Below are 22,636 nucleotides of genomic sequence, written 5' to 3'. Positions count from 1 at the left end.
ACATCTCACATATCCAGGGAAGAAACACTTCCCTGAGAAACTCTCCTTTTTTCCTAACAGGACAAAGCTGGAAGGACCTCTACTTATTTTAATCCTCCTACTCACAATTGGACCTGTTATTATAAATAAAATCATGTCTTTTATATGTCAACAGATTGATGCTATTAAGAGGCAGCCTTTGTAGATTATCACAGACTGGAGATGGCGTATCGAGGCATTGCCACTGAAGACCTACCACCTGCAGCTGTCATTCTCCCTTGATCTTACATTCTGTACTTATTTACTATACTACATACATTCTGTACTCATTTACTATACTGCTGTCCTCTACACCTCTGCTATTGCTGCGGTCTACCTGTCATGGCCAAACAGCTACCCCTTCTACGGGAGCTGCATAGGATTCAGACCTATGCATATCAGCACACAATAAAGTGAGTGTAATATGGACACCAACGTGGGTGCGAGGCAAAGCACTGCAAGGGAAGGTCCTTTTCTGACCACTTCTGAATTCCCTGAGAGAAAAACCTGACTTACTTGGAGGTTGGTACCATAACTGTTATCATTAAGGCCATGCCTCACTTTCTGGCCACATAGGCCCTGCCTCCCCTCCCCAAAAGGTACCAAGGGCCAAAGATAGTGGGAAAAAGACATCCCATGGGAGGAGTCAGGTCCCTACTCCCCCAGTTGGTTAATGCCCACCACTGCAAAGTGGGCCTCCCCCTCTTTTTGTATAAAAGAAGGGAGGAGATGTTGGGAGCTATGAACCAAACCTCGGCCATGTTGACAGAAACCGCCTCATAGCAAGTTAAGTTTCTATTTCCTCATCTAATGATCTATTACCAGAAATGAAGGAGCCATTACGCCTGGGTGATAGCCTCTCCTGGTGCTGCCGGTAACTGATGAAGAAACAAAGAAATTGCATTTAACCAGTAACCCTGTGATCTCTGGCCTGATTATGACTCCTTCCCCCTACAACCCTATAAAAACCTATGTGTAAAAATAAACTTCGAGACCTTGACAAATACCTAGCTTGGTCTCCTTCTTGTGTCTGTTTGCCTCCCCCATTCAGGTTAGCTTCTCCCTGAGTCCTTGTTCAACTCCCCGCTGGCCGGGGCAGCTGTGTGCCACTATTGCACTTGTGTGAACATCACATCAGGTTGTTTGCTGCTGAGTAGCTTAGACCATGAGTTGCTTAGACAGATGTTGGTCTTTTTCCCCCAGTCGCTCATGTAACACCTTCTGGTACTAGACAAGCTAACTGTCTGGGGACTGACTCTCTTCCAGGTTCCAGCCAGGTCACTCCATGTTCCATACCAACAGCATATGGTGTCTTCAGCAGTAGGGTCTTACCATTAACCTTTGTTGGGTCATCTGTCTTCTTTTAGGAAACCTTGTAGTGCTCTCTGATTAACAGCTCATTGTGGATGTTAACCACATGCTAGTACTTGGAGTTACAGGTCAGCACCAAGGAAAAAGAAGGAAGAAAAAGACAGATAATATAAAAGAGAAAAGGAAGAGAGAGCAAGAGAGAGAAAGCAAGAGGAGAAAATTAAGGTTAGTCTTCATCATACCCTCTCCAGGGCCCTGTAATTCAGGTGTTCCCTCTAAGATGCTGATGAAGGTTCAACCTTTTAGTTTGTCTTTGAGGATATAGGATTTTATGGTACTAGTTCCATTTCATTCCAGTTTTGTGTCCCTCCCCCACCCTTGGATATCTGAGGCCTTCTGCCATTCCATATGAATATTGAGATCATTTTTTCATTTCTTTGTTTGTTTGTTTTGTTTTTGTTTTTTGAGGTAGAGTCTCATTCTGGCTCAGACTGACCTGGAATTCACTGTGTAGTCTCAGGATGGCCTTGAACTCACCCTAACCCTTCTACCTCTGCCTCCTGAGTGCTGTGATTAAAGGCATGCACCACCATGCCCAGCTGAGATCATTTTTTTCTATCTCTGTGAAGAAAAATGCTGGGATTTTTATTGGTATTGTATTAAATCTGTATATTGCTTTTGGTTTTTTGCCATTTTCACAATGCTAATTCTGCCTATCCAGGAGCATGGGAGGTCTTTCCATTTTCTCAAGTGCTCCTCAATTTCTTTCTTGTTTCTTTTCATTGTGTTTCACATTCTTGGTTAATGTTATTCCAGGTTTTTGTTGTTGTTGCTATTGAAAATGGGACAAGGTTGCTTATTTCTTTCTTTGTCTTTTGAATATAGAATATAGAAAGGCTACTGATTTTTGTGCATTGATTTTGGATCCTGCTATTTATTTATTTATTTATTTATTTATTTGAGAGCGACAGACACAGAGAGAAAGACAGATAGAGGGAGAGAGAGAATGGGCGCGCCAGGGCTTCCAGCCTCTGCAAACGAACTCCAGATGCATGCGCCCACTTGTGCATCTGGCTAACATGGGACCTGGGGAACTGAGCCTCGAACCAGGGTCCTTAGGCTTCAAAGGCAAGCGCTTAACTGGTAAGCCATCTCTCCAGCCCACCTTTAAGAGTTTTAAGATGGAGGTTCTCAGGTCACTTATATATAGAATCATGTCATCTGCCAATAGCGTGAATGTTACTTCTTCCTTTACAATTTCTATCCCTTTTCTCTCTTTCTCCTGTCTTATTGATTGAGCTAGGGCTTCCAGTACTATGTTGAAGAGCAGAGGTGAGAGTGGACACCCCTGTCTTGTTCTTGATCTAAGTGGGAATTCCTTCAGTCTCTCCCCACTAAGTATTATTTTGGCTTTAGGAGCTTTACATATAGCCTTTATTATGTTGCAATATAAACCATCCATGCCTATTCTCTCCAATATTGATTATGAAGTGATGTTATATTTTGTCAAAGGCCTTTACTGCATCTATCAAAATGATCATGTGGTTTTTGTGTTTAAGCTTATTTATGTGGTGTATTACATTGGCAGATTCTAAGGAAGAAAAATTTCAGTCTTTTTAAAACAATTCCTAGGTCAAGAAATCACACATAAGTGGAACATGATAATTAACACAGCTAAAGTAATATTAAAGGGCAATTTAGGGCACAGCAGCATGTACCTGCCATCCTAGATACTCAGGAGGCTAAGGTAGGAGGATTGCTTGAACCCAGGTGTTTCAGACAAACCTGGGCAAAATAGTAAGCCCTGTCTCAAATTTTAAAAAAAGGAAATTCGTTTCTTAAATAATGATTATGAGTATATAAATGAGTGAGATAAACATCCAATTGTAGAAGTTATAAATATAATAAAGCAATTTTTAGGAAAACGGAAGTATTTAGCACCTAAGGGTAGACAGTAACATGTGAATTTAAAAAGAGAACAAAGGGAGAATGAGAAGTTCCCTGCTGGGATGAGGAAGCTTTATCCTAAAACCATAGGCTGTTGCTGGCTAATCCCAGTGCCAGGAATGTGTGACCTCCTAGAGTGAGATATTGGTCAGGGTGCATGAGACCCACAAAACAATGCATGTCATTGCCAAATCACTTGATTGTCCATCCGAACTAGACAATAAGACCTGTTGCTAAAGACATTATAGATGGAGGTTTCAGGACACTGATAAGCCAAGGTGGAACTGAGATGGAAGCCACTGTCCAGCAGCTAGCTGGCACAGTGTTGGAAGCACTGTGTGAGCTGCCGGGGAATAAAAGCCGCAAGCAGTGTGAACAAGCTGTGGATCCTGCACACGACACAAGCAATCAGCCGGGCAAGATGTACCTACCTGTGCAACAATGGCATGTAAGCTAAGCGGGTAAACAACTGCTCTCTGATTGGATATGCTGCCTGCTCAGTGGGAGGGAATTCATGCCTGATACTGAGAAGAAAATCAAAAGCCTAAGGCTTGGAAGATTATAGACCATAAATGGAAGCTTACTGTTCTCTGGCTAAATAGAGAGGTTATTCCCATCAAAAAAATTATGTATTTATTTATTTATTTATTTATTATTAATTATTAATTTTTATTTATTTATTAGAGACAGAGGGGGAGAGAATGGACATACCAGGATTTCCAGCCACTGAAAACAAGCTCCAGATGTATGCGCCCCCTTGTGCATCTGGCTTATGTGGGACCTTGAGAATCAAACCAGGATCCTTGGGCTTCGCAGGCAAATGCCTTAACTGCTAAGACATCCCTCAAGCCCCCCACCACAAAAAATTCTGATTGTATATTTATCATCTTTGGTCAATGCTACTCTAACTCTTGATTAAAGAACCTGCTCTTCATGGATGGCAGTGTATGCCAGGGAGACTTGAGACCTATCAGAAGGACAAGAAGAGAGCTGAGTGCCTAGCATGAGGTGAGTTATCTCTATCACATCTGCCAATGCCCTGGAAGCATTACAGAGGAAGAAGAGGATTAAATATGAGTGCTACTCTCACTAATTGCTTGAGATCATTCTCTAGAGACATGGTAGTAGACACTGAAGAAATTCAAAACTCATCAAAGCAGAAAATCAGGTTTGCTGAGAGCACAACACTAGGACTTCCAACATGCCCTACAAGGCTCAAAGAACATTATGGGAGAGGGGTTAGAAAGAATGTAAGGACCACAGGGTGTAATGTGAGGCCTTGTCTTCCTCACAGGAACAGACTGGTTTATCTATAACCCTGCAGTGACTGCTGATATCGCACTGAAGAAGTATTATAGGAATTAATGAGCCAATGAGAGTAATCAGGCAAAATCCACTTCAGAGAGAGGGAGAGAGCCTTTATTCACATGCATACCTCTGCTGGCTAATGCTAAAACCTGACAGAGGCCCTGAACTCAGATTGTGCTGGACTTATATACCTTTTACAATCTTTTGTCTGAATTCTCCTGTGTTTAGAGAAGGGAGAGATTTACATCCATAAGGGTAGGCTTCTGTTAAATAAGATTAAGTACAGGCAGCTGTGTCCTGAGAATAAGGTAGTTATATATTGTCCAAAGGGGTCAGGCTCAGAGTCACAGAATTCTTGTTAGCTACTATGAAAGGAATATTCCCCTGCTGCAGTTTCAGAGGAGGGAAGTATAAGATCTGTCACTTCGCTAGAAGTCCTAGGTACACTTACATTTTTTATAGATGCATTGATTATATTCCATCTATACTAATATAGGCTAGAAATACTAGGTATGTGGTATTCCTTCAGTAGAAGGTCAATAGAAGAATGGGGTGAGGGAGAAAAGATATACAAGAACCCAAAGGGAATACAACCAATTTGCAATATGTTCATATATTCAAGTTCCCCCCAAAAGGAAAATGTTAGAATAAACTGGTTTTGAGTAAACAAACAAGTAATCTAATTAATAAAATAGAAATCAAAACTCTACAAAATGCAATATATGGAGAGAGTGAAACGTAGATGTAGAGGATACCAAAACACTGCTTTACGGGCTGGCAAGATGGCTCAGAGGTAGAAGAAGTGCTTACCGCACAATTCTGAGTACCTCAGTTTGGATCCAAGGACCACATGTAAAGGCCAGAAATTGTGGTGGGCTTTTGTGATCCCAGTTCACTATGCTGAGAAGGGAGGCAGAGACAGCAGAATTTCCTGAAGGTTTAGGAACAAAATTAACAGAGGGGTGAACAATGAGAGAAACCCTGCCTCAAACAGGGTGGAAGGCAAGGACCTGCCCAAACGTTGTCCTCCTACCTCCATATTCCATCCACGTTTTTCTTGTTGTTATTTTTCTTTTTGTTTTTTGAAATAGGGTCTCACTATAGCCTAAGCTGACCTAGAATTCACTCTGTAGTTTCAGGGTGGCCTTGAACTCACAGCAGTCCTCCTACCTCTGCCTCCTAAGAGCTGGAATCAAAGGCATGAGCCACCAAACCCAGCTTTCCATTTACTTTTGGCTGCATGGACACACACATACACACAGACACAAACAAAATAAACAAACAAACAAGCAAATAGGACTCAACCCCATAGCAATACATTTGAAATTTTAAAAGGAATGAGCAGTGAATAGGTCACATAATTTTTTAAGAGAGAAAGTCTACACAGATGAATTATTATAAAAGAATAAGTAGAAAATATTGGCAAATTTCCTTTCCATGAACCTACCAGGTCAAAAATTTTTTTACAAATGTAATTTTGTAAGCTGACTTTTTAAAAGGAAAAGAAAAAGAAATGGTGATTTCTAAAAGTCTTTAAACTTTTCTAGAGTAGAGGTTAAAAAAACATAAGAGAATTCTTGCACATTAGTTTGAATGAAGTAAGCAAAACACTGATTCCAAACCCCACCTATGTCCATTCACTGGTACGTATAAGTTTGGGTTGCTATAACAAAGTAAAGAATGGGAGGCCTAGTAAACAAATACTTACTGTTCACAGCTTTGCAGGCTGGGAAGCCCACAGGCAAGACAGTCGGGTCTGTGTTGGTTAGGGCTGCTCTGGGCTTGTGGACAACTGCTGGCTCTGTAGTTTCACACCACCCAGATTCATTTAGTCACATATGTTCTACCTTTTCTTACTCAAAGGAGGTGTATACAATTCCTTGTAAGCAGAATTTTGTATTTCTTGGATTTTGAGATATGTAAAAGCTTTATTCCATACATGGACAGAAACTGGTTTTGATAATATTAAAGCTTCAATTTATCAAATGTTTTCTATACCCCAGCACTCTGCTAGAATTTACGAGCATTATCCCATATTATCCTCACTAAAGCTTGCCCTAATGACCTCATCTAACCCTGCTTCCCTCCCAAAGCCACATCCTCAAATACCACCACACCACATGGAGCTTACAGTAGCAACACATGAGTTTTGAGAGAGATGCACACATCTAGTCCATAATGATATCATGTAAAATTCTATGATGAAAAAGATCAATGGAGTTTCCCAGTAATACAAAAAAGATTTAGTTCAGAAAATACACATGCTTATTAATACTAGATACACAAAGGAAATGACATAATTATCTCCACAGACACTAAAACATATAAAATAAAATGCACATTCTTTTTTAGTTACATGTTGTGGTGGTTTGAATGCAAAATATCCCCCATAACCTCAAGTGTTTGTGATTAAGCCTCCTACTTAGTCCTCAGCTGCTGGGGCCTTTGGGAGGCAGAGTCTTGCTGGTGGAGTGCCACTTAGGATGGGCTAGAGGTTTACTACGCCTGCCCACTGTGAGTTCAGAGCCCACTGGTTCTGGAGGCCCTCTCTGTGCTGCAGATATGGGAAGGTCTGAGCCCGCTACCATGGTTCTCTCCACCATGATGGCACTTCCCTTCAAAACTACAAATAAATCCTTCCCTCCTATATGCTGCTTCTTGTTGGTATTTTGTCCCAGCAATGAGAATGTAACTGCTAAACATGTGCTATCTGTATGATAAGAGCTTCATTACTGAGTACACCATCGCATGATTCTGTTTTCAGGAAGGGGCATTTGTTTTTAGACAAAGTTTTACTGTGTAGCTCAGGCTAGCACGGAACTCACTCTGTCTCAAGTGCTGGAACTACAGGCATAGGAAACTATTAATTTATATCCAATTTTCTGCTTTTGCAGAAAACTACAGTGCTGGAACTACAGGCATAGGAAACTATTAATTTATATCCAATTTTCTGCTTTTGCCTCAGTTCAGGCTGCCATCAAATCATGACTACATCTTGGTAATATAGTTCTACAAAACAATTGAGTGTTACCCCTCAAACATTGTTAGTGGAAATGTAAATTGGTATAATCTCTAAGGACTTAGCAACATCTAACCAAATTAAAAATGCATCTGCCCAGGACTGGAACTGTGGCTCAGTGACAGAGTGCTTACCTAGTAAACAGAAGTCTCTTGATCAGATCCCCAGCCTTGAAAAAAATAAAATGTGCCTTTTGATCCATAAATCCCATTCCCAGGAATTCTCTTTGCCTATAATGCAGAATGAGTGACATGGTATCATGTGTTTTTCATTGCACCACCCTTTGAAGAAAGAAGCCAGATAAAGACAGTGTCTACTTTTTTACTCCTAAGTGATCATAACCAAAATATGGAGGTGACATGCAACACAGAACTATGAAGTACATCACCACTCTTGTAAGGTAAATTTATTTTTTCTTGAGCTCAAAAAAGCTATCTTGAGAATAATGACCAACAAACTAGTAATATTTGTCAAAGTTAAAGAAAACATAGCAATCTAAGGGACAGTGGTTGAGGGAGACTATTCCCTGTATACAGAATTTTGTACTTTTAAAATTTTTTATTTATTTATTTAAGAGTGACAGACAGAGAAAGAGGCAGACAAAGACAGAATGGGTGAACCAGTGCCTCTGGCCACTGCAAACAAACTCTAGATGCATGTGCCAGCTTGTGTATCTGGCTTACGTGGGTCCTGGGAAATACAAGCCTCGAACTGGTGTCCTTAGGCTTCACAGACAAGTGCTTAACCACGAAACCATCTCTCCAGCCTTAATCTTGTACTTTTTGAATTTTGATCCATATGGAAAATTATTCCATTAATGGACAAAAACTGTTTTTGATGATTACTATAGCTTCAATTGATCAAGTGGTTTCTGTATCCTAGCATTCTTGTAAGACTTTATAAGTATTATCTCATATCCTCACTAAAGCCCTATAAAGTACCCTTCTGTTCACATATACAGAAACAAAGATATAGAGTTTACATAAGCTAAGATCACAGAGTTGGAAAGCACTTGGGAGGCAGAGGCAGGAAGATGGCTGTGACTTTGAGGCCCCCCCCTGAGAATACATAGTGTATTCCAGGTCAGCCTGAGCTACAGTGAAACCCTGCCTTGAAAAATTAAAAAAAAAAAAAATTGGGGGGGATAATTCCTCACATGTGGGTAGGCCCAGAGGCTCACCTACTACGTGATTCTAGGTCCTGTCAAGTTGACAATCAATCAATATAAACCATCCCCGTGACACTGTCTAGCTGGCTCCTTGGTGGTGGGGCTGGACACCAAGAACTCTAGGTCTCCTCCTCGAAGCCAAACTGCTGACTGCAGAAGACAGGCCATTGCACTTCCCAGCTCCTCCTGATGAGGATGCTCTAAAAATTAGTGACCAAAAGGACGAAAAGCATCTTTTCCAAGCTTGCAAACTCTGAGCCTTAGGCCTCTCTTGCCCAGTGCATACAGCCTGTCTGAGCTGGCTGAAGGACCTCCAATACCTTCCTTATCGCCTCTAGACATCCCTGGAAGAGAACAATCAGAGCCCTACCCAGGTTGGCTGGGCCCTCCAGGCTCAGGAGAGCGGGAGGTAAGGGCTCCACATGGTTTATCTCTAACATGGATTAACCCTTCTTGAGAAGTTCTGAAGACTCTGCAAATCCATCTTCAGATCCTACTTGACTGCAGCCAGTGATGCTTAGTATATGTTGATTGAAAAAGACATCACATGAACACAGTGGCACATGGCACATGCATCTGAAGTTTGTTTGCAGTGGCTAGAGGCCCTGGTATGCACTTTCTCTCTTTCTCTCTCTCTAATGAAGTATTTTTTAAAGCGAAAAAGACATCACAGAGGAATTCTGGGATGCTTTTCACTGAATCTGTTTTATTTACTATAAAGCCATTAATGCACATATGAAAAAGGGCTGAACATGTATGTTCAGTGTGTGAATAACAGACTTCAGATCATAAGGAAGATGCAGATTTTTCACAGTATTTTTTTGCCTCCCCTCCCACCTTGGTCTTCATTCCCATGATGAAGCTGAAAATCTCAAGGGCTTGCTAAGTTGTCCAAGGCCGCATGTTAGGGACAAATAAAACCTCTGACAGGCTGCGCTCTCTCGACCTTGTCCAAACTTCTCCATTGCTGCCACTTAACATGGAGTCGCTCTGTCGCCCTCTGGAGGTCACTCTTCAAATCTGCCCCTTGTTTTCAGACCAATAAAGATTAAGTTAATCTTAAATTAATACCTTTTAATAAATTACTTTCCTTTGCTAATTTTCCAAAGTCTGGCACCCCGAAGGGATTCTTCAGTGACGTCTATCTGGATATTATAAAAATTTGTCCAAGAATGGATACACGTGCTGGGTTCCCTCGGCCCACTTCCATAGCTTAAAGAGAAGGAGCGGTGAGAGCGCGGGGTGGTGACAGGACCCGCCGCCTCCGCCGCCACCCCACGCCAGTCCCACAGCTGTCTGTCTGTGTCAAATGTTCCGAGCAGAGGTGGGGGGCTTCAGCTCCCCACACAAAGAGCTCAGAGCTGTCAGCACCTTCCCCACAATGCACTAGGTGCTCAGGAACAGGTGATAATTGCAGCCCTGTCACCCTCATCACCTCTGAGCTGGCTGGTTTTTTTTTTTTTTTTTTTTTTCTAAAAACAAATGTTGTGCTGCCTGGAAATGGAAGCTAGAGTTCCAGTTGAGGAAACACACAGGCGCCAGCTGCTGGTCCTTCCTTTGAGCATGGATAGGAAGTTGGGCTGGAAAATAACTCGAGAAGCTCTTGTTTGGACTCTAGTCAAGAGAAAGGTGTCTGCTCAAAGAGGACAGCTGGTCACCTGTCCTAGAAGGACCACCACTTCCCAGGGGAGCAGAGCCATCTCCCTTTAGCTCACTGTATCCTTTTTGGAGAAAGTGGGCTTGTGATGGCCTTTGTGTCTTGGAAGCAGATATTTTCATGTCCTGCTGACTTGCGTCTTCAAAGCTACTTCCCATACTCGACTCCCTCCAGCTCCCTGCGCTCTTTCCTCTTTCCTAGGAGCAGTCTGCTGGGTACTGAGCACAGGGGCTGGTGTACGGCGGTGTTACATCCCCGGCCCACTCTGCAGACTCTTCATGTGAACCATTCCAATCTGCTGTGTCTTAAGTTCTCCCTGCCCTGAAGACACTCCACTATAGATCTATGAAGATCTGTGTCAAAAAAATAACGAAGAATCTAAAATAGTCCAGGAACATAGGGATTTTCCATCCAGTTTTACACACAGTGATAGAAACCTAAAGAACTTCCCATGAGAACAGTTATGGTGGGCATGATAATACTTAATGTTATAGAGTATTTTAGCACACACTAAACACTTACATACATTGTGAACCCACTTAGCCTCTGCATAGTGTTATGAGATGGATACAGAGACAATATATAAGGCCATCCCTTTACAGAAGCTGAAGCAGAGCCAGATGCAGGTCTTCAATGCCGGCATGTGGGAGGCAGAAGCGGGAGGATGAGAAGTTCAAGGCCGCCTTCAGCTCCACACAGCAAGTTTGAAGCCAGCCTGAACTACATAAGCCCCTGTCAGAAAGAAAGAAGAAAGAGAGAGAAAGAAATAAGGGAGGGAGGAAGGAAGGAAAGAAGAAAAGGAAGGGAGGATGAGAATAGAGGGAATAAAACTAAGGCTCAAATATGCTAGCAATCTACCCAAGTCTCAGAGCAAAGAAAATGAGAAATTGAGAAATCACTGAATCCAGCTAGACCTGCTTCTAAAAAAAATCATATTAATGCCCCTACCTTGCACAATGCCACTAGTTAACATAAAACTGCATGTACACTTCAAAATAATTCTTGCTTAGAGCCACATACATTCATAACGGCAGAAGTATGCTCATAGATCTGTATGAGTTCTTATAAACTGTCATACAACCAAAATGATTCTTGCTTTGAAAAATTCACTCAGAAATATAATCCCCTCCCCATTAACTTACCTAATTGACTTTATTACATGTACTCTTCATGACAGAAAGTATCATTCAACTAAAAGCAATAGATAAATTAGAGGTTAATCATGGGCTGCCCTAGCACTTTAATATTACAAAGCAGAAGTCAGGGTGAAGGTCATCTATTTGGAAGATAATTCTGCTCCAACAGAGTGGACTACTTGGGGAAGGAAGAAGAAGAGGAATCCTGAGAAACAGCAGCCAGACCATCTCAAAATTCATGTGATTCACGGCAAGAAGCGCTAGGCATGGACTGGCATGTGCCTGAGTCTTTACAGAGAAGGGCTGGGCATAGACTGGCTTGTTCCTGAGTCTTGGCAGAGGCAGATTGCAAAATCTTTAGAGAAAAGACAGGCTGTTCCCACCACCCGATATAGTCAGGGGAGACCAGCACAGAGGCTACCTTTGAAAAATGAAATTCTGACAGTAAAATTGCAAATGCCTCTGATAGGAAAGAAACCTGCTTATACAGGATGAATACAAAGGAGTGACACAGACCTTTATGTAGAATGTCAGCCGGGCTGGCACTCAGAAGCAGCCAATGAGGACACTGCAAAATGTCTTTTTGGGTAGAGTCAGAGTAATGAAAACTGAGAAGGGCTTCTAGGTAGAACCTCCCTATGGACCAGCCTTATGACTTTGGGGAATTTTTATAACCTTTCTGAGCCCTAGTTTCCTTGTTTATGATGTGGCAATAATACTTACAGTGATGGTTTCTCTGGGGATGACATGGGATGGTGCATTAGAAAAAGAAGAACACAAAATTCAAAAACCCAGCACAGAGGATAGGTTTTAAAAAAAAAAAAAGCCATTGCCAGCTCTCTCCAACACTAATATGAATTGTTCAAAGTAACAAAAGCAGCACCCTTCAGCTCCTTCTTTGCTTCCATCTTTCTATCTAGGAGACTGAGCTCCAGATTAAAAAAACTGGAATGAACATGAAAAGGAGAATTGAAAAGTCCAGGTAGCAGAAAGGGTTGTTTTAATGAGGCCAAACATCTTGACCCAAAAGAATTATATTCATCAGTCTCAAGGTAAAACACAGAAAGAAGTCCTGTAATTGGGGATCCTTGAACAAGGTGTTAACATGGGCAAAAGCATAAGTTATGCTTGGAAGAAAGTCAGCACTCAAAAATTATTGAAATGTTGTCAAAGGGGCAGAAAAATAAAATGCTTTGATTTACTGAAAAGGAAATAAATGTCTGTCTGAGGCCCGTTCCATGTGAGATTCCCCAGGATGGCTTATTAGACAAATGGTGCCCTCCCCCTGAAGAGGTGCTGTGATTCCCTTGGAGCTGGCGAGGGTCCTTCAAGAGTTCCTCATGCCTAAGGTATCTTGTCCCTTTTATGATAGAGCTGTTAGATGAACAACTGAAAAATATGATTTTTTTGTTACTCATGACCTCATTTGGAGAAATGTGACTTGGATGATAAGGTAGATGGGGTCTTCATACCTGGCAGAGACCAAATCAAAAGGTAGTTTGGCCAATCGATACCACCATGGGGTGAGAAACTTGGCATCCTGAAGTAGGGCCTTCACCTAGGCTTATCATGCTCAGTTTCTCTTATGGACGGGACATGATTACTGAGTGGCTATAACCCAACAAGGAGTTGTGCTTCATGTGTTGGTCAGCAGAATCAGAACATGTCTACACAGCAGCATCTGGGGCTAAAAACAGCAGTATTTTTCTATAATATCTGTTCCCCAGGCACCAGAGATTCCTGAGCAGAAGTTTCTCTCTTGGGCTGGAGAGATGGCTTAGCAGTTAAGGCGCTTGCCTGCAAAGCCTAAGGATCCAGGTTAGATTCTCCGGGTCCCATGTAAGCCAGATGCACAAGGTGGCACATGCATCTGAAGCTTGTTTGCAGTGAATAGAGGCCCTGGCACACCCATTCTGTCCCTCTCTCTCTAATAAATAAATAAGTAAAAATAAATCTCAAAAAAACATTTTTTTAAATTTTGTCTCTCATTCATTCCTAAAATCCACCTACTTAAAAATTTGCTAGTTTTAGCTCCTTAATATTTCTCAGCTATGCCTTTAATGTTCAATCACATTGTCCCTGCCTAGATTTAGTCACTTGTACTAGTAGATAGTAGTGAGCAACGGTTTGGAACCTGGTCAGAGAAAGCTGACTCCAAATATCAGTCTATGCTGGTAACTCTATGATCTTGGGCAAGTTATTTAACCCATCAACATTTCAGTTTCCTTGTATGTAACATGGGCAGAATAATAAAAATACCTCAGAGGTTGTTGCAAAATTTATGAGACAATTCTTGTAAGATGTTTAGCAATGTGTCCAACATGAGATAAGCCCTCAGTAGACTACCCCATAGGTTTGGACAGCTGTGATAATTTCCCAGCTGGAGTTCTATCTCCAGCTTCTCCTCCTGTGCATTATCGATCCCTTATTTGAAGGGAGGCCAAATCCATAACCCATTGATGACTCTCCCCAGAGTAACTGCTACCACAGGCACACAACACACATAAATATAAAACACACACACTGACACATATATACACATACATACATGTACACACATATACACGTATACATACACACATACATATACACACTCAAACACATTCATAGGCATATAAACACAAGCACACACATACATGTACACATACATATACACACATGAATGTATGCATAAACACTACACAAACACATACATATACACACATTTACACACATACACACACATTCACATACGCACAAATATATACACACATACATATGCATACACATAAATATATACAAACACACATAAATATACAGACATACCTATGTTCACTGCACACATTCAACATTGTCTACTTCTTCCTCTGGAATATAGGACCTTCCTAACTTTCTAAACTACCACCCTGACTGGTGGTTATTTCCATAGTGTGGAAGCTTTTACCAATTCCTGAGCTCTGGGATAAGTTTTCCTCCCTACTCAGCACACCCTGGCTCCTCTTGTCTATCCATAGAACATAAAAACCAGTCAGGCACCATCTCCTCATGAAGGCTTTCAGGTCTTTTCAGTGCACATGTGCATACCTATTACATACATCTCAGAGGCACAATGTCCTCGTCTGCAAAACAGTACTTAACAGAGTAACACCAATGATGTGTCTAGGATATTATAATTGAATCAGAATGTTGACAGGGATGACCTTTTCATGGGAAGGATGGAACTGTTCAGGAAGAAAGGACTCAGCTTGTAAGTCAGAAGGCAACTGTGTTCTACTCACTCGTGGATTCCCAAGTAAATAGCATGACATTTTGCTCATGGAATCCAATAAATATTTGCTAAATTAAAGCCTGAACTACCAAATAAATAAATCTCTCAAACCACTCTCCTCACAATGAGTGCAGGTGTTGCTTGGGTAAGAGTTTTATCAACCCTCCCACAACTTTTCCTGCAACTAGGGACATCACTTTCTCAGTCTCTGTTCCATCTGCATTCAGACAATGCAAACATTGTCACACTATCCTTACCTCCTCTCACAGAAGGAGGAAGGGTATAAGGTTTAGAGCTCTGGTGCTTCCCTAAGATGCTACAAAGAGAGCACCTAGCTTTAATTAAGGTTTCCCAAATTTACTTACATTGATTGCCCTACCTTGGGACTTTATGAGTAGATAAAAAAGAGATGAACACTCATTGCTTGTGACAACAAAGTGGGCCTATCTCTGCACCAGGGTTTTTCCATGCCCAAAGGACCCTCTTCACTCTCTCGGGATGTTTAGAAAACAGGATGGTGCTAGCAGTGGTAATTTAGCTTCAGAGATGTCTTGGAGCTGGTTTCAAGAAGCAAGAAAACACTTGCCCATGGCTAGGTTCACCTTTAGGCCAGTGCATACATTTTTCAGCTCTCACTCACCAAGGAAACTAGGGATCCCTTTTCTTGAGCATTTCCTTCCTGGAAATCAGATCTCCATTGCATTAGAACTTTAAAAACAGACTACAAAATAGAGCACAGTAGCCGAAGATGGAAACACATGGTTAAGATCACCAAGGCTCAGGCCCAGGTCCAGGCCTTGCCTGACTTCCAGTCTGAGTCCCTACCATGTATCATGACATGTGCCTATATGGTGTGTGGTAATGCCCTTCCTCTGAGGACAGGCAGAAACTCAGGCCTGGTTGCAAGAGAGTCCGGATACCATTAGCTAGGTAAGGAGATTGACAGATAATGGTACTGAATACCTACAGGCGTCAATAATGATAATTTTACATATATACAATACCATCCTATTAAGTGTAAGTAGAAGAATACATTAATGGGGGTGAAAAGACCCAAGTGAGGTCATGGGAAGAGACTGAGTAAAGGAAAGGTGGAAGGAGGGCTAATCAAAATCTAAGAGTATATGAATAAATCATATGGAAACCTACTGTTTTGGACAATGGAATACTCAGAAGCCATAGATTGTTACTAGAAAATTTTCAGTGCCAGGGATAGGATACCTTACAGTGAGGGAAGTCCCTGATGCCCCCAAAACATTACAAGCCATTTCCGAGTCCCTTGTCTTCCCACCAGGAATAGATGCTAAGAACCTATTGCTGAAGACTCCTCATACTGTGGCTGCAAGGCCATTGAGAAATCCTGCTTGAACTGAGCTGTTAACCTCCTCCATGTAGACCAGCTGACAGAAAGCTGGAAGAAGCCATTCCACATGCAATTCAAAGGGAGAGAGAGAAATCACCAGTGAATATATACAACAGTGAACACTGCAAGTCAGGCCAAATGAGCCAACGAGTGCAATAGTGGCATATCTGTCATGGTGGAAACAAACCGCCCTCAAATTGGACTGGAACTGGCTCCATGGGAGGGAATATATCCCTGATACTGAAAACCTACAACAGGGGTAGTCATAGCCCTAGGGGTGTAACGTCTGCTGCTATCTGGATAAATGTATATACTATGTTCACCAAACTGCCCAGTAAGCACTTCTCTTAATGTTCATACCCTTATATTAATGATACTCTCACTTCTGGCAGAGAATCTTCTCTTTTCAGATGGCAGTGAACTTGGGATGACTCAGAAGGCATCATCATGCTGGGAAGAAGTAACAGAGGAGTGCTCAGTACTGCAGTATCTCTATCACACCTTCCAAGGCTCAGGGTCCTTTGCAGAAGAGGTGGCAGAAAAATGTAAGAGCTAAAGGAAGGACAGGACTCCTTGCAATGTGTTCTTCCAGATACAAAATGGCCTGGATATCCATGTCCTCACAGTGCCTGAAACTGCCTACACAACGCCATCATAATAGAAGGAAAAGATCATGACATCAAAATAGAGACTGATTGAGAGGGGGAGGGGATATTATAGAGAATGGAGTTTCGAAGGGGAAAGTGGGGGGAGAGAGGGAATTACCATGGGATATTGTTTACAATCATGGCAATTGTTAATAAAAATAATAATAATAGCTGGGCATGGTGGCACACACCTTAATCCCAGCACTCGGGATGCAGAGGTAGGAGGATTGCCATGAGTTCGAGGCCACCCTGAGACTCCATAGTGAATTCCAGGTCAGTCTGGGCTAGAGTGAGACCCTACCTCGAAAAAACAAAAATCATAATAATAATAAATAATTTTTTTAAAAAAATGATAATCTTATAGACTTTCCCTCACTCTATGCCAGAAGACTCTATGCATGTCTAGTATCTTTTTGAACATGTGAAATGTCATGAGGTGGGTGTTACTATTTCCATTTTCCAGACAAGGAAAATGAAGCTGGGAAAAGCTAGGTAACATCTGCACAATCCCACACAGAAATCAGTGTCTTTCAGTTTGGGATTACCAGTATGACTGTACCAGGCACTAGATTAATGAAGACCAGGGAGGAAGTCAGACTTCATGTAAATGACAAGAAGGAAATATATATTTATTATATTTGATATATAGAATATTACATTATATATTATATTTTTATAATACATTCTATATTACAGATGTATATATCAGCCTGAGAGCACAGCGAAAGCAGAGCCAGAGGCCCTGACACACAATCAGTGAAGGAGGTCACTGCTCTGTGAAGGATGGGCAGAGCCCAAGTTCTGTCTCCAGAAAGTAACTATGTTCACAGCAAAAGCTTGAGTTGACCCCAGAGGATCAGGGCAGTTGCTCATGGGTACAAATAGCAAACCAGGGTCAAAAGCTCATCCTGGGTCTTCAATCAGAGCCTGGTGGGGTGACAAGTGCTGGCGGGGACTCAAGGTCCCTCAGAATCTGGCAATGAGGGGAGAAGCTAGACTAATATTCCATCTAAGTGTGATCAGCCACTGTCCATAACAGCCAAGATTCCCACAAGGTTTAGGCTATGTTGAAATATGAATTTGATTAACTACTCAACTTTTGAGATGTACTTGAGTTTTACTTTTTTGCTTCATGGTCTTCCTTTACAGACATGTTAATCCACATGGGCCAAACTATAGTGAAATTGTGTGTCTGTCTCTCTGGTGAGCAGAGCATGAGAGATCAAAGCTCCCCAGACGTTGAATGAGGCAGTGAGAAGCCAGCTCAGTATGTGCTCAACTAATGCACCCTGAGCACCTGTCACGTGGTAAGACATGGTCAAGTGCTAAGAGAAACCTTATGCAAAGCAGAAGAGGCCTCTGAGGGATGAGACAATAAAAGCAGTGTGAATCAGGGAAATGCACATTAAAACTTCAGCAAGATTCCATCTCATCCCAGTCAGAATGGCTCTCATCAAGAAAACAAACTACCACAAGAGCTGTTAGACGTGTGGGGAAAAGAGAGCCTTATTCACTGCTGGTAGGAATGGAGGCTGATACAGCCACTATGGAAGCCTCTCAGAAAACTAACAACAGTAGAACCACCGTATCACCCAGCCATGCTGTTCCTTGGTATATACCCAAGGGAAGCCAAGTCAGCACACCTCAGGGAAACTTGCACATCCACATTTATGATTCAGCCAAGAATTTGGAGCCAACCCTGATGTCCATCAAAGAATGAAATTATGTCACTTGCAGAAAAATGGATGGGACTGAAGATGATCATGTTAAGTGAAATAAGAAAGACAAGATATCGTGATTTCTTCATATACATACATAGTAGAAAGGGGCTAGGTGGGAAAAGTGCTTGCTGTGCAAACATGAGGACCCGGGTCCAGATTCCCAGCACCCATGTACAATGCTGGATGCGCTGGTGTGCCTGAAATCCTAGCACTGGGGAGGCAGAGACAGAAGGATCCCTAGAGTTTGCTGGATAGCTTGTCTACTCAAACTGGTGAGCTCTAGGTTCAATAAGAGACCGTGTCTCAAAAAGTTAAGTGGAGGGCTGGAGAGATGGCTTAGCGGTTAAGCGCTTGCCTGTGAAGCCTAAGGACCCCGGTTCCAGGCTCGGTTCCCCAGGTCCCAAGTTAGCCAGATGCACAAGGGGGCGCACGCATCTGGAGTTCGTTTGCAGAGGCTGGAAGCCCTGGCGCGCCCATTCTTTCTCTCCCTCTATCTGTCTTTCTCTCTGTGTCTGTCGCTCTCAAATAAATAAATAAAAATTTAAAAAAAAAAAAAGTTAAGTGGAAAGTAATTAAGAAAGACAGTCAAAGTCAACCTCTGACTTCTGCTGGCACACACAGTCTTGTGCGCCCACCCACATATGAATGCACATTGCTATACTCATACACAAACACAAGCAAAAAAGAAAGCAGACTATGTGGAAAGGAAAGGATCTAAAGGGAGGGGGAGTAGGAAACAGGAATGAGCAACCGGGAAAAGATACAAGATTACATGTTTCCCTAATATCTGAAATCTAGATTTTGAAAACACATGAATATATATCATGTATATACATATATATGTGTATGTATACATAATGTATACATGGCATGAAAGAAGAAGGAGACCAGCAATAGAGAGAAGAAAGAGGATGGAGGAAGATACTAGAAGGAAGGCAAATGTGAGAGAAAAAACACCACCACAGCAAAACAAATACAACCAGGTGAATTCAGAGGAATGAGTGCCCCAGGGCTGGCTTCTCTGGGGAGACAGTAGAGGTTAGCTCTGAGCTGCAGGAGAAGCTGTTCTTGGAAAGCTCTAGGGAAGAAGCTCCCAGCAGAAGGGTCAACAAAGACAAAACCCTAAGGCAAGAACAAGCTTGGCCTGTTGGAGAGACACTCAGAGGTCAGGGGGCTGGTACCTGATGAACACGGGCAATGAGGGCATGATTCTTGGTGAAGGTAAAGAAACAGACAGGTTTGATAAACAAGGCACACTGATGCAGACCCCTCCTCCTTACTGTAAGCCCACTTGGCTGAGGTCCTGGGGCAGACCATGCTCCATGCTTGCTAAGTAAACAAATGAGAAGGTCTGGGTTACTGAGTCATGAATGGTCCCAATGACAACTACGTGACTACTGGTGATTGGACCCTGACGCCTTCTCATAATGGACTTGCTCCCACTCTCAAGGGCCATTTTTGTTCTCTAGTGGCTACCCTGGCAAAGATGGAACTAAAGCAGGAGGGAGTAGACTCATGAGTGGAAGACCCTAAAGCTGACCTCAGTACTTCTTCCTTACCAAAAAAAAAAAAAAAAAAAAAAGTACAACCCTGAGATCCTTATGTCAACCTCTAGGTGGAAAAAACAGTCACCAACCAGAGCCCTTTCTCCTTTTGTAACCAAAAGATGCCCAGAGCTTGGCAATCTCTACCTTTTCCTGCTAAAGCCTCAACTTGGAGAAGCTGTGGTGCCAATGCTTGTAACAATTGGCCACATTGTGCAAAGGATTTTGCATTCTTGTTTGTTTGAGAGAGAGAGAAAAAGAGAGAGAGAGAGGGAAGGGGGAAAGAGGGAAAGGAGGGAGAAAGAGGGAAAGAGAGAGAGAGAGAAAGAATGGGCATGCTGGGGCCTCCAGTCATTGCAAACTCCAGATGCACATGCCACCTTGTGCACCTGCCTTTACGTGATTCTGGGGAATAGAAACCTGGGCCTACAGCTGGCAAGTGCCTTAACCACTAGGCAATCTCTCCAGTCTGATTTTGAAAATTTTTAAGCAGGGTCTGGGACCTTTGTTCCCACTTGTCAGGAGGCAGGAATGAACTAGAGAGTTAAGCAGGACTGGGCAAGCACACGAGGCCTGGCCTGCTAGGTAGGGGTTAGGCACTGAACCAAGCCCAGGCCTTGAGGATGATGGAGGAGCAGGTCAGGCACAAGCTGGCCACATAGACAGAGCCCCAATCCCAGTAAAGTCTGCAGGCTGGATCCATCATTGTGGACAGCTGTTCTCCCAAAGAGCCATGGATATAGACTTCAGATAGCATTTCACTCCACATGCCCCACCTTGTTTGCGTTTGTTTGGTACAGATGCCAGAACATGAAGACTGTGAAGTTAGAATTCTAGAAGCTTCCTGTTGCCAACAGAACAATGGATTATTGAAGGATTGTGCGTGTTAACAGCATACTCCAAATCTCAGGTAATTACAAAGCTTCAGGCCACAGAGGATCTGTTCAAGCCAAATGCTATTCAAGGACTGTCCTAAAAATCCACTGTGATGCTTTTGAAGAACTAGAATGCCCCATTTCCCCCAAATACTTAACCCTGAGGCAAAAGGAGGCCAGCACTTGGCCAGCTATTTTCACAGAGTTGACAAAATGTTGATGGGACCAATATTGTGCAGTTCTTGTACAGGTAACAATATCACTATGAACCCATTAATGCAATGGCCATGACGTATGCAGAAGACAGCATTCCACAGCACCCCTCCTCATCCTCTTACACCCTGTTCTTTTCCTCTTCCTCATCATTCCCTGAGCCTTAGAGGCAGTGGTAGAGATGTCTCAGTTAGCACTAAGCACTTCTCAGTCACTTATCTCAGCACTCTGATGAGTTTGAATCTCACCAGTAGTCACCACCAATGTCAAAAAGAAAGAAAAGAAAAGAAAAGAAAAGAAAAGAAAAGAAAAGAAAAGAAAAGAAAAGAAAAGAAAAGAAAAGAAAAGAAAAGAAAAGAAAAGAAGGAAGGAAGGAAGGAAGGAAGGAAGGAAGGAAGGAAGGAGCTTTTCTGACTAAAGCTGAGAACAACATTAAGGATGGTGGCAGAGGGCATGAGGCCCCATCCCTCCCTGAGGAATTATTGGCAGTTAACAGTTGCTAAGGGAGGGAAGACATTTTCTGCAGTGGTGTAGTCAATGGTAAACTGCAAATGCTATAATCCCCTACCCCATGTTCATGCCAGCAACCCGATTAAACTCAGTGTCATGAACACGCACATCTGCACATGCATGTGTGTGCGTGTGCATATGCTCATACATGCACACACACAGAAAAGACATCAAAGTAGAAGAGATACCAGTTGGAAAAAAGAAGGGACTTAGTAAGAGGGGATGGGGAGGGGACAAGTAAAGGTAATTGGAGGGTATTATGTTCAAAATGCATCATATACATGTCTAAAAACTATCAAGAATAAATTACTTTTTATAAAAGAATTGAGCAAGCTGACTCCTGCAAGCTGTTGAGAGGCCTTAAAGCCTCTGGGTCCATTGCCACATCTTCCACCAGCCTTCATGGAAGCTGCATCTCCGACAAGCTCACCTCACAGGGGTTAACTAACAGCTGCCTCGAGAGACAGACACAACGTGGCACCCAAGCACCGCTGAGCTCTTCTCCCCACTCCCTAGAGAGCAGCTGTAGTGAATTTCTCTATGGCTTTGCTTCCAACAGAAGAACTAAACATTTCCTGGTTTCAGAATAACGGGGCACAGGGAAGGGGACTGGGGAGATGGCCTGGGACTAAAAGTGCTTGTTTGCAAAGCCTGTTGTGCACATGCATCTGGAGTTGGTTTGTTGGTTTGCAGAAGCAAGAGGCCCTGACACACCCATTCTTTCTTTCTCTCTCTCTCTCTCTCTCTCTCCAAATAGATAAATAAAAATATTTTTTAAGCCCTGTTGCTTCCATCCTCCTCCTTTGAAGAAGAAGGAGGAAAGGAAGAAGAAATAATGCTGAGCATCATGGCTCACGCCTTTAATCCCAGCACTGGGGAGGCAGGGGTAGGAGAGTCACTGTGAGTTCAAGGCTACCTTGCCTGTGACTACTTAGTGAATTCCAGACCAGCT

This window comes from Jaculus jaculus, chromosome 3 (genome assembly GCF_020740685.1).
Source record: "Jaculus jaculus isolate mJacJac1 chromosome 3, mJacJac1.mat.Y.cur, whole genome shotgun sequence".
NCBI lineage: Eukaryota > Metazoa > Chordata > Mammalia > Rodentia > Dipodidae > Jaculus > Jaculus jaculus.
This window is presented reverse-complemented; position numbering follows the sequence as displayed.